General features: G+C 36.9%; 1 long non-coding RNA gene across 1 annotated transcript; it reads left to right on the forward strand.

Moving 5' to 3' along the window:
• The first annotated feature begins 3,882 nt into the window (after positions 1 to 3,882).
• Positions 3,883 to 6,779, forward strand: LOC145768173 (uncharacterized). Its single transcript, XR_014288918.1, has 2 exons — positions 3,883 to 4,209; positions 6,529 to 6,779. It is a non-coding gene; the product is annotated as an uncharacterized LOC145768173 (long non-coding RNA).
• The last annotated feature ends 2,655 nt before the right edge of the window (positions 6,780 to 9,434 follow it).

A 9,434-nucleotide genomic window follows, 5' to 3' on the forward strand; every position in this document is an offset into this window, starting at 1 on the left:
AGATGCTTATCTTTGACTCCATTGAGAGTCACAGGCTATAGTCATAGATGACAATTATGTTTAGATTTCGTTAAGATCAAAAAGATCGCGTGCTGCGCGTTTGCATTTGCAGTCGGCTTACAGTTCTTTCGAATGTAGGAAATATCACCCGGAAATCCCCCTTACTAAGTGTCCCGCTGTAAAAATCGAAACTGTTTAGTTGGGATATTTTTTCGTGAAACGTTTACTAAACTAAATTTTTTTTGGAGGACACTTATGAGGATGCATTTTTTCTGGGAGTAAATTTCTTGGTGGATTTTTCTCGGAGATATTTAGGCTACTTGCAATTGAAGGAAAGGTTGACCGACTACAGATGTTAAAATTATGCACAAAGCAAACTTGTAGAGTATAATCAAGCTCCAGAGTTTAATCCAGAAAAACATCGCTAGCTCATGCTTTTCACTAAGCACATTCATCATGATCTTGTGCCGTCTCCGAGCCGAAAGCGCCGAAGTTTGACTGTCATTTGCTTCCACACATCACGTTCTTCCGCTTATCTTATAAGAAAACCTTATAAAAAATGCATCTTATAAAAAAAAATTCAAAAAGAACTTTTTAATAAACATTTAAACTCACACAGCATCAAGCGATGCCACACAGTTGTTTATTGCCTCATTTTGAAGAGAGATTTTACAGAAATACTTCGAGTCTTCGACCAACGTAACTCTTCAAAACTTGGCTTGTTTTTCGCTGCTGTGCTAACCGATGACGCTACCACCTGCCTTAATTATAAATTGATGAGTCATCAGGTACAACATTTCAATGATGTAACTCAACTTAGCAGCCTCAGCTGCACGTACAGTTCACAAACCACAGTGTGTTCTTAGCTAATGTAAAACTTAAAGTGGTTTTCGTGTTAACCAAATGGAAAGGTAAACACTAAAACACAAGGTCATCTCGGCTTTCGAAGGTATGTAGACTTTCAGACAGCACGCTTCACATGACTACAACCACATTAATTTCTTACATTAGATATTTCATCAACTTCACTTGAAGCAAACTCAAACTACAGATGAATAATTAAAGTAAAGTTCAGAAAAATAACATTAATAGTTAGCGCCCTACTCAGCTCCAGCTCGTGCTCGAGCATTGTCCAGCATTTTGAGTCTCCAAGCGTAAAAAAGGCGTCCATATAAGCTTTGCAAGCAATCAAAATATAAATCACTTTGAAATTAACATTAGTGAAATTTATGCTTTATCTGTGACGTTGGTTAATTGTCAGTAATGTAGGCTACTCTACAGTAAAAACAATTCAAACGCGTGATTTTTGCAACTGACGAACAGAATTTATTTCGGAGAAAAAGTATTGGTTTGCTTGTCCTAGCTTATCATAGTTACTAAGAAGCGAAAGTACGACATGGCTTACCTCATCGAAACCGCAAACGGGGACTCATTTGATTTGTGAAGCGAAAAGATGCCGCGCTTGTCAGTCGCAGAAAGTCATCATTGAATTCCAGACAGAGACAGACAATTGCGACATAGCAACTTGGTGACTGGATGAGCTGTGTTGGAGCCAGGTTATACTTTTGTATGCAAACCAGACATTTGAGCTCAGCAATTTATCTGTGTGCAATGCAGCTATGACAGATGGGTGGCATGTGAAGTTTTTGTATTTAATGAACACGGAAAACGAAGGTGTAGTATCCAGCAGGACGGATATCATTGAGCACTGGCACAGTGGCTAGGCAATGAAACAAATAATTATGGACATACTTTTCTTGGTTTTTCTTTAAACGTAAATAACGGTATTGATTGTGACTGATTAGCGTTGATTGATTAGCAGTGGTTGTTGCTATTTACTATTTGTTGAAATAAAGGAATAAGTCTTTGCATTTTCAATAATTTGTAGTTAAAAGCACAAAATGGATAAACAGAACATGCAAACAAAGAACATAAGATTACGGTAACTAAAGATTGGCAAAGCACATTGGCTACTGTAGTCTACATAAGATTGGCTAACAATATTGTCACTAATTAATCAGCCGTACACAAAAAAGAATTTTAATGATTTTATTTTTATTGTATTTAGTTTGTGACCACCTAACTGACCACTCTTTCGGCATAACATTAAAGAATCTTTGATGAAATGCTTTCAAACAAAGTTAATCAACTTTTAGAATTTTTTAATTCTCATGATGCTTTTCGTGAGTAATCAGTAATTACGCGCGTGGCATAGACTTTGCAGTGCTCTTGTTGACCTGATTGAAATCGTACCCGAATCTTTGTGACCTTTGCGTAAGGTTCGTGGCCTTTGCGTTCTTTTCATTCACGTCAGTGCCGTACTCCGCAGATGAGTTATTGACGCAGCCTTCTAAAAAGGAGCTTTATATTGGTAGCTAAACTACGAAAAAAGCCCAAACATTTGAAATACAACTAGAACAGCAAACAAGCTAGCAGCAATTCGTTTACATTTGGAATACAAGTCCAACGTGAAATTTAGTCGATGAGTAATTAAGAAAAATAAACTTATTACGAGCTAATCTACTTCAGATAGTGTAAAAATAAGATTATCTGATCTGCAGTGAAGCAAACCAACACATCATTAAAAAAGCAAACGTTAAGTAAAAAAATGGATAGATATAGACATTGAACAAGCACCAGGATAGTAAACTCGGTCGAAATGCATTCCGGTTAAGTTCACAGAGCAGGCCAATTTGAAAATTCTAGTTTTGAATTTGCAATTTTGCAGGTGTCAGATCGAATTTTTTATCAATCTTAACTTTGTGTTCAAACAATGAAATCCGAAAACAAAAAAAGTTTTTTAATGGTCAGATTTTCCCTTTGTTTCCTTATTTCTTATAGCGTTTCTGCTGTAGCCTAATGTTTCTCACACAATTTTGTTCTCTTTCCAAAACTGGTAGGCTTTCAGGAAAGTCGAAATCGATTTGTTCTGAGTTTAAGGTCAACAATTTAAAAAACATTGAGTTTTTTCTTTATCTATGTACGAACAATAAACTTTTGCTCAACTTTTTTTGTCATACCAAAAGTTACCGACCTGTTCTAGATACCAAACAAAAGCATCCAAATTAAATTAACTAGTTGCGAAAACTTGCTTTAAAAAAAAGATAAAGAATTACATCATAAAAGTTATATTTAGTGCAGTTGGAATTCCATTCCACCCACAGCAGATTTCTAGTCAATCTATATTGGCGACAGAAAGCTTGTTTCCGCCAAGTGGAAAAGATTACTTACGCCCTTCTGGAGAAAATGTCAGGGTAGATGATTTAAAAATGATAATAAAAATTCTGCTGTCATATAAGCAGAAGACATGGACTTGAGCGAACAGAAAACTTTTTTACTTTCAGAACAGCATTGCAATGAACTTAGCCAGGCCTACTAGGCTATCATAATGCTTTGCATAATACACTTGATCAGCCGACGTTGATTTGGTTGGCTCATGGCCATGGTTGGCTATAAAATGCTACAGGGCTTAAAATCAACATTTGAGGAAAGGTAAATCAACAATGTAGATTACAATATGAATATGACCATGAAATTTAAGACTTGAAGTTTCAAAAAAAAAACATTCTTCAAACTTGATTGTTGATATCATTTCAAAGACTGCAGAAAGTTGCAAAACTTAAACGTTACCTCAAATTCTCATACAATGACTAGAATCCGCAGAAACCTCTTTTTCAGATTATGATTAAGCTCTGGCCATTTGGCATATCAGCCAGTAGATAGTGCGTTTGAATATATTTTTAAAAAGTTTACTCCAGTTGCGTCGTAACATGAAAATTTAAATAAAAGCTGGTGATTACTTCAAGTGGATTTTAAAGCATGAGAAAAGTGGACTATTGCAATAATATAAATTCAGCATAACTTATATTGCAGGTAAACTACACGTAAACTTAACACTTTGTTGGCAAATTTCTTTCGTTGCATAAAATTAGACTGGAATCCTTAAAAGGAATATTTAAGAAATTCTCTGCTAAGAAAAATACTCATCGGATAAGGAGAACTGGTCAGGCACAAGTGAAGAAATTGTGGAAGTTGTTCGAGACAATATCGCGAAGATGAATTCAAAGCAATTGATATGCATTGCGATTGCTTTGCTGGTCACAATGGAGCTTTTCTCCAACAGTTTGGCTGAAGGAAGACCTCACGTTAGATTTCACTGCGGAAAGAAGATATGCGCTCGATGCAGCCAGTCTCTGTCAAAACGAAGCAGTAAGTTTGTTAATAGCAAATGAATTCTAAACTATTTCCTTCAATTCACTGATACCTATTATATTTAAACAACTTGATTTGCCGATATGGCTGTTTTCATGTAACTGTTTTTTTAGGACTTCAATTTTTACATGCCCCATTTTAGCTTGAAAAAAATTTGTTTCATTAAAACTCCTGAGCCTATACCCACCAAATTATTTTCTATTATAAATTCGCTACTGCTCGTGAATATATGCTCTTGTGCCTAACAAATAAGTTACATGCACACTCCAAAATTATACTTCGCTCTTTTAAATATAGCCTACAAGCAACAAAAAAGTTAAAAATTGAGTATCGAAATTTCTAAGTTTTTGCTTGCTTTTGTTGCTTATAAGTTTAGTACAGCTGCTTGAAGCTAAACTGTATTGTAGACCCTTGCTCACCACCAGCTTGAATAACCGGTCTGTTTTTCGCTGATGGCTAGCCTATTTTTTAGTAAGCAACAGTTTCCATTGTTTGATTGGACACTTCCTAGAACCTAGGTCGATTTATCTTCTTTGGATTCGAGATCTTCAGCAATTTGGTTTCGTTGTGCGCTAAAAAGAAATATGAAATGCCAATGCATGAGAGAAATTAAGCGTCAAGACGAAAAAGTCCGGGTTGCGTAAAATATGTTTATTTTAAGATAAGCTAAGTGCTTTCACTCAGGGGTGTTTCAAACAAGACACAACCTAACTTATTTCAAACTTTTGTTTTGTTTGATAAATAAACAATAATTAATCGCAGGGTTTGTAGAGATTTTTATCATCCTTAACCCACCTTTTTCTGTTCCAATGTAAAAGCAAAGGACCGCAACGAGTATTTTAAATTCTTTCTTGCTACAAAATGCAATCTTAACGTAACTCAAATGGAAAACATCTTCATACTCCACAGGAAACACCCGCCAAATTCTGAATCGACAGTGGATTGCATTTACGATTTACATTGCATAGTCTATTTGCATTAACCAACATATTTTTAACAAAAAAACGTAGCCTACGCTAATGTTCGTCCTTTCTCGATCATCTTGTAGCCCTAATCTTCAGCATAATGTGAAGTGTACGTTTAGTGACTTGTCATAGGCCCACTTTCGTTTCAGCCGTGAACTAAATGTTGGCTGCGGTTATAATGGTCTCATGAATTTTTTTCATAATCCCACCATGAAAAATTCCTGCGTACGCCACTGTTCATCTTACACATAACATGCATGTCTGATGTTTTTTTATCCGTATTCATAATCTGTGGTTTGACAAACAATTTAGGCACCGTCACAAAAAAATAGGGGCCCACTAGTGGATTTCGAGAGGCGGGGCAAGATGGTGTTTACACGGCCTGAGTATAGTTTTGCCTTAAGAAGATTAATTACAGGTTGGAATGTTTGTGAAAATACAGTGCTTCACATTTCATAACGTAAACTCTTGCTATGATAAGCAAGCTTTCAAACTATAGTAGGCTAGCTAGTTTTTGCAAAGTTGTATACTGACGTAATTGATTGAAATGGTATAGGCTATGCCTTTGCGTTGTGACTGGACAAAAAAAGGGTTTAAAACATACAAGAATACGAAATTGCAAAGCTGGAAAAGCGATGGCCCGTCTGATTGCCTTGCCCAAAGCATTAAGATAAACTTGGCTGACAGATAAGCGTGTCGTGTACTAAACGAACACATCAAAGCGGCGAAGGATTCGCGTAACTTATGTCACTACCTAAACGTAGTGGCTTTTAAAAGCTCCTTTGAAGCTTCAACTTAATATAAACTTTTATACAATAAGGCAATAAGGAGTGTTCAAGTATATTTTAAGCTTTTATGCATGGACTGAAGCGAGTTTCGTTCGCTATCGTACTCCTACTCAATAGTGTCTGCGTTTTCGTCTCCAAAACTTGTCAGCTTTCTTTTTTATCAGTCTCGTTTGTAGTACAATTGACAGACAGAGAACACTTCAGGAAAAAGTCTTTATTTTCAAACGTCGATTATGTTACATGTTGTCTTTGGTCCATGAAGGAGATTGCAAGCCTTGTTTATCACTTTCTATCACTGCAGCAAACTACCTTCTGCACCAGGAGATTTAAAACCCTTTTTATTTGCAGTCCAGTCTATTTCCGCAATTAAACTTAATTGCAACACTATTAACTTATTTAAATTTTCACCTTCTTCAAGGTAGCCTACATGACCTGGCATTGGTATTCGATACGATCTCTCACTTTAAAACGAAGACAAAAATTATGCCTAGCCCAAAAAATGTCTTTCATTGTTGTTATATGGACTGTTTGTTCAAACATTTACGGAATTTTATATTTTTCAGTTGGGAGACATTTCTTTGCCAGAGTTTGCAATCACTGCAAGAAATCCTGCGCATCTCTTCCATCTTTCTTTTTATCATAGTCAACAAGAGACCACCGTTGCTTATACAGTAGATTGAAAATTTATTGGAATATTGTGAACTACCAATCTGAAATTTGAAAACAGTTAATAACATGACACTATTTGTTGTTTTTTATACTGATTTTATTCGTGATTTGAGTTTTATTTATCGCTTAAAAAATGAATCATCTTTTTCTAACAACGCAAAAGTTGTTGGCAACTTTTCACTTTTCATTGTTTGCAACCAGCAGTGTTGAGAGTTGAGTCCAGGGAGTACTTTTGAACCTAGGCTCAGGATAATTTTAGGGCCCATAACCTTTCCAAGCGGCAAGGAAACTTGAAGAAACCGCCGTGTATTCTTTCGATATAGTGTGTTGTTTCTTTCGTCTTGACTTGGAACCCGAGGATCACATTGGTACAGAGCCCAAATTATCCTCTTAAAAGCCGTACAACCAGGACGGGAAGGCCTGTGTCGCCTACTTTTCTTGATTATGTAACTAGCCTATCCTATAGCATCGCTATGACCATGGTGGAGTTATAGTGGCTTAGTGGCGTATGCTTTATGCTATTTACATTTTTTGTATGGTAAGACGTTTTTAACGGCAATAGTCTACAAATGATAGTTTACAATGTATATTAGGCCAGTGATACCTTTCTAGTGTCTTAGTCAAATCAACAAACAGTTGAATGTGAAGTGCTTTGAGAATGGCTTCGTGACCTAGCTTACTTTGGTTTTAATATATGGCTGTTTTAAAATGTGTGGTATCGTACTTTTTTATCAGTAAAACTTTCACAGTATATGAACAAGTAGTTTGGAGTTTGTTTTTTTTCACTCTATACCTACAATAGTATCCAGAGGCGGATCCAGCAAGTAGCCTTGGGAGGGACGATGTCAACAACACACAATAAATTGTTGTAACCATGATTTGGCTTTATTAAACTTAAAACTTGAATCTGCAAAATAAATAACCAGGAATACCTAAACTATTCGATAACTTAACTAAACTAGTTTAGGTATCCCTGCAAATAACTAATACAATTCAAAGTCAACACCAAACCAGCTAAATCAACAACTTCACTACAACATACAGAAACTGAAACTGCCAATAGAAACCCAGTTTCATCTGACAGTTAACAATGGAATCAACATGTCGGCTTCAGGCACTTGCTTTAGTTATGCAGAGCACTTGTTCAATTACAGCTCATGTAGATCTACATTAATCTGGCCTTTCAAAACTGCATACCGTGAATAAAGTTACTTTTGTGGGTTTTAGAAGGGGCGATGGTAGGCTACTGACTGCTCCATTCGCCCCTCACCCCTCTGGATTCACCATTGGTAGGCTATAGTCTAAGGCCACAAAAGTAGCCTAAACCAAGACAACTTTCTAGCACCTGTCCGAATGATATTTGTAGTGCTTACTTTGAAATAACATATGATTAGTTTTTTCAGCTTATTTCTCCATAAAGTCCATTACAGTGGCGGCTCGTGTAATGGTGCTGTGGCGCTGCAGCTCCACCAATTTTTTGGGCTCATTCTGCCCGTAAAACACGTCGTGATTTTTAATTAAATTTGTTGAAGTTAGCAGACCTTTCCAACTTTTTCGCTTTCTTGACGCCTTCTCAGAGAGGGAAACTACCTTGTTGTCACATGACTTCCACTCAAGCTTGACCGCTATGACTTCGCTATGCGAGGCGCTGTGATTTTCCTTGCGCCTGAGCGCGAGCGTCATAAAAGCAAACAAACCAAGTCGAAGTCACGTGACAATGACGTAGTTTATCAGTCTGGCAGTGCTAACGTTCGTCGTTTTGGCGCTGTCTTGAACAGTGCGCCTAGGGTTGCCATATTAGTGATTTTATCGCTAAATTCAAAAAATTTGTCCATTTTTAAAGATGTTTGTCTACATATTTGGGGTTTGGTTATTTGGTTCTTTTTTAACTGTTTTTTAGAACCGATTAAGGTTAATTAATTGTCTTTGACGATTTCCCAACCTACATTAGTTGCAGAACAATACATTGCAAAAGTATTTAGCAACGCTTTCTGTCACAATAATGGCTGCAGAAATTCAATTTATTTTTCCTTGTCTAAATACAAAAGAAACGATATAGTGGAAATAAAACACAGCAACGAAATCAACAAAAAGAAAATATTCAAACCGCAAAAGCTTTATCTTATCTTTTCATTACAATTTAGAGCTGAAGATGCACGCAGAATGCACCAAATTAAGTGTCATTTTTCAAAATTTTCTGGGGGAGGCTCCCCCACACCCCCCTCCGTTCGACTCGCCTTCGGCGAAGACGCGGGCGGGGCGCGCCCGTCCGCAGCACCACCACTTTCACACCTCACCAGCCGCCACTGGTCCATTAGTCTGACGTAATTACATTGTTAGTGTACACTCGGGGTGTACCCTATAGGTTACATTTCTTAATATGTTATATGAATCTTTTTGCTCAGTTTCGTTCGTCATTAGGCCTAGGTATTTCAAAACAATTGCAACTTGTAACGTTTTTTTGTACGTATAACAGTTATTAAAGGTTAAAAGAAATGTTCAAGGTCAACTAAGCGCAAAACAGATAGACGTAGTCTACGCTAAGCCACATTCAGTAAAGTCTATAACATACTACAGCAATCTACATCGCCGATAGGCGGTAAGCAAAAGCAATCTATACTTAATGAGTTTGCTACTTATCCGGGCCTTGATAGCTTAGTGTAAGTGCAAATGAACAGTAATACTCGGTATGCGACAACTCAGCAAGTGCTTCGACTCAGCAATTACATTTCAGCTACTGCCAAGTCAACAAATGAGATTTACGTGCTCACGTCGGATGTGCTTGATTATCGCTTGTCAA

Source organism: Aplidium turbinatum, chromosome 4 (assembly GCF_918807975.1).
Source record: "Aplidium turbinatum chromosome 4, kaAplTurb1.1, whole genome shotgun sequence".
NCBI lineage: Eukaryota > Metazoa > Chordata > Ascidiacea > Aplousobranchia > Polyclinidae > Aplidium > Aplidium turbinatum.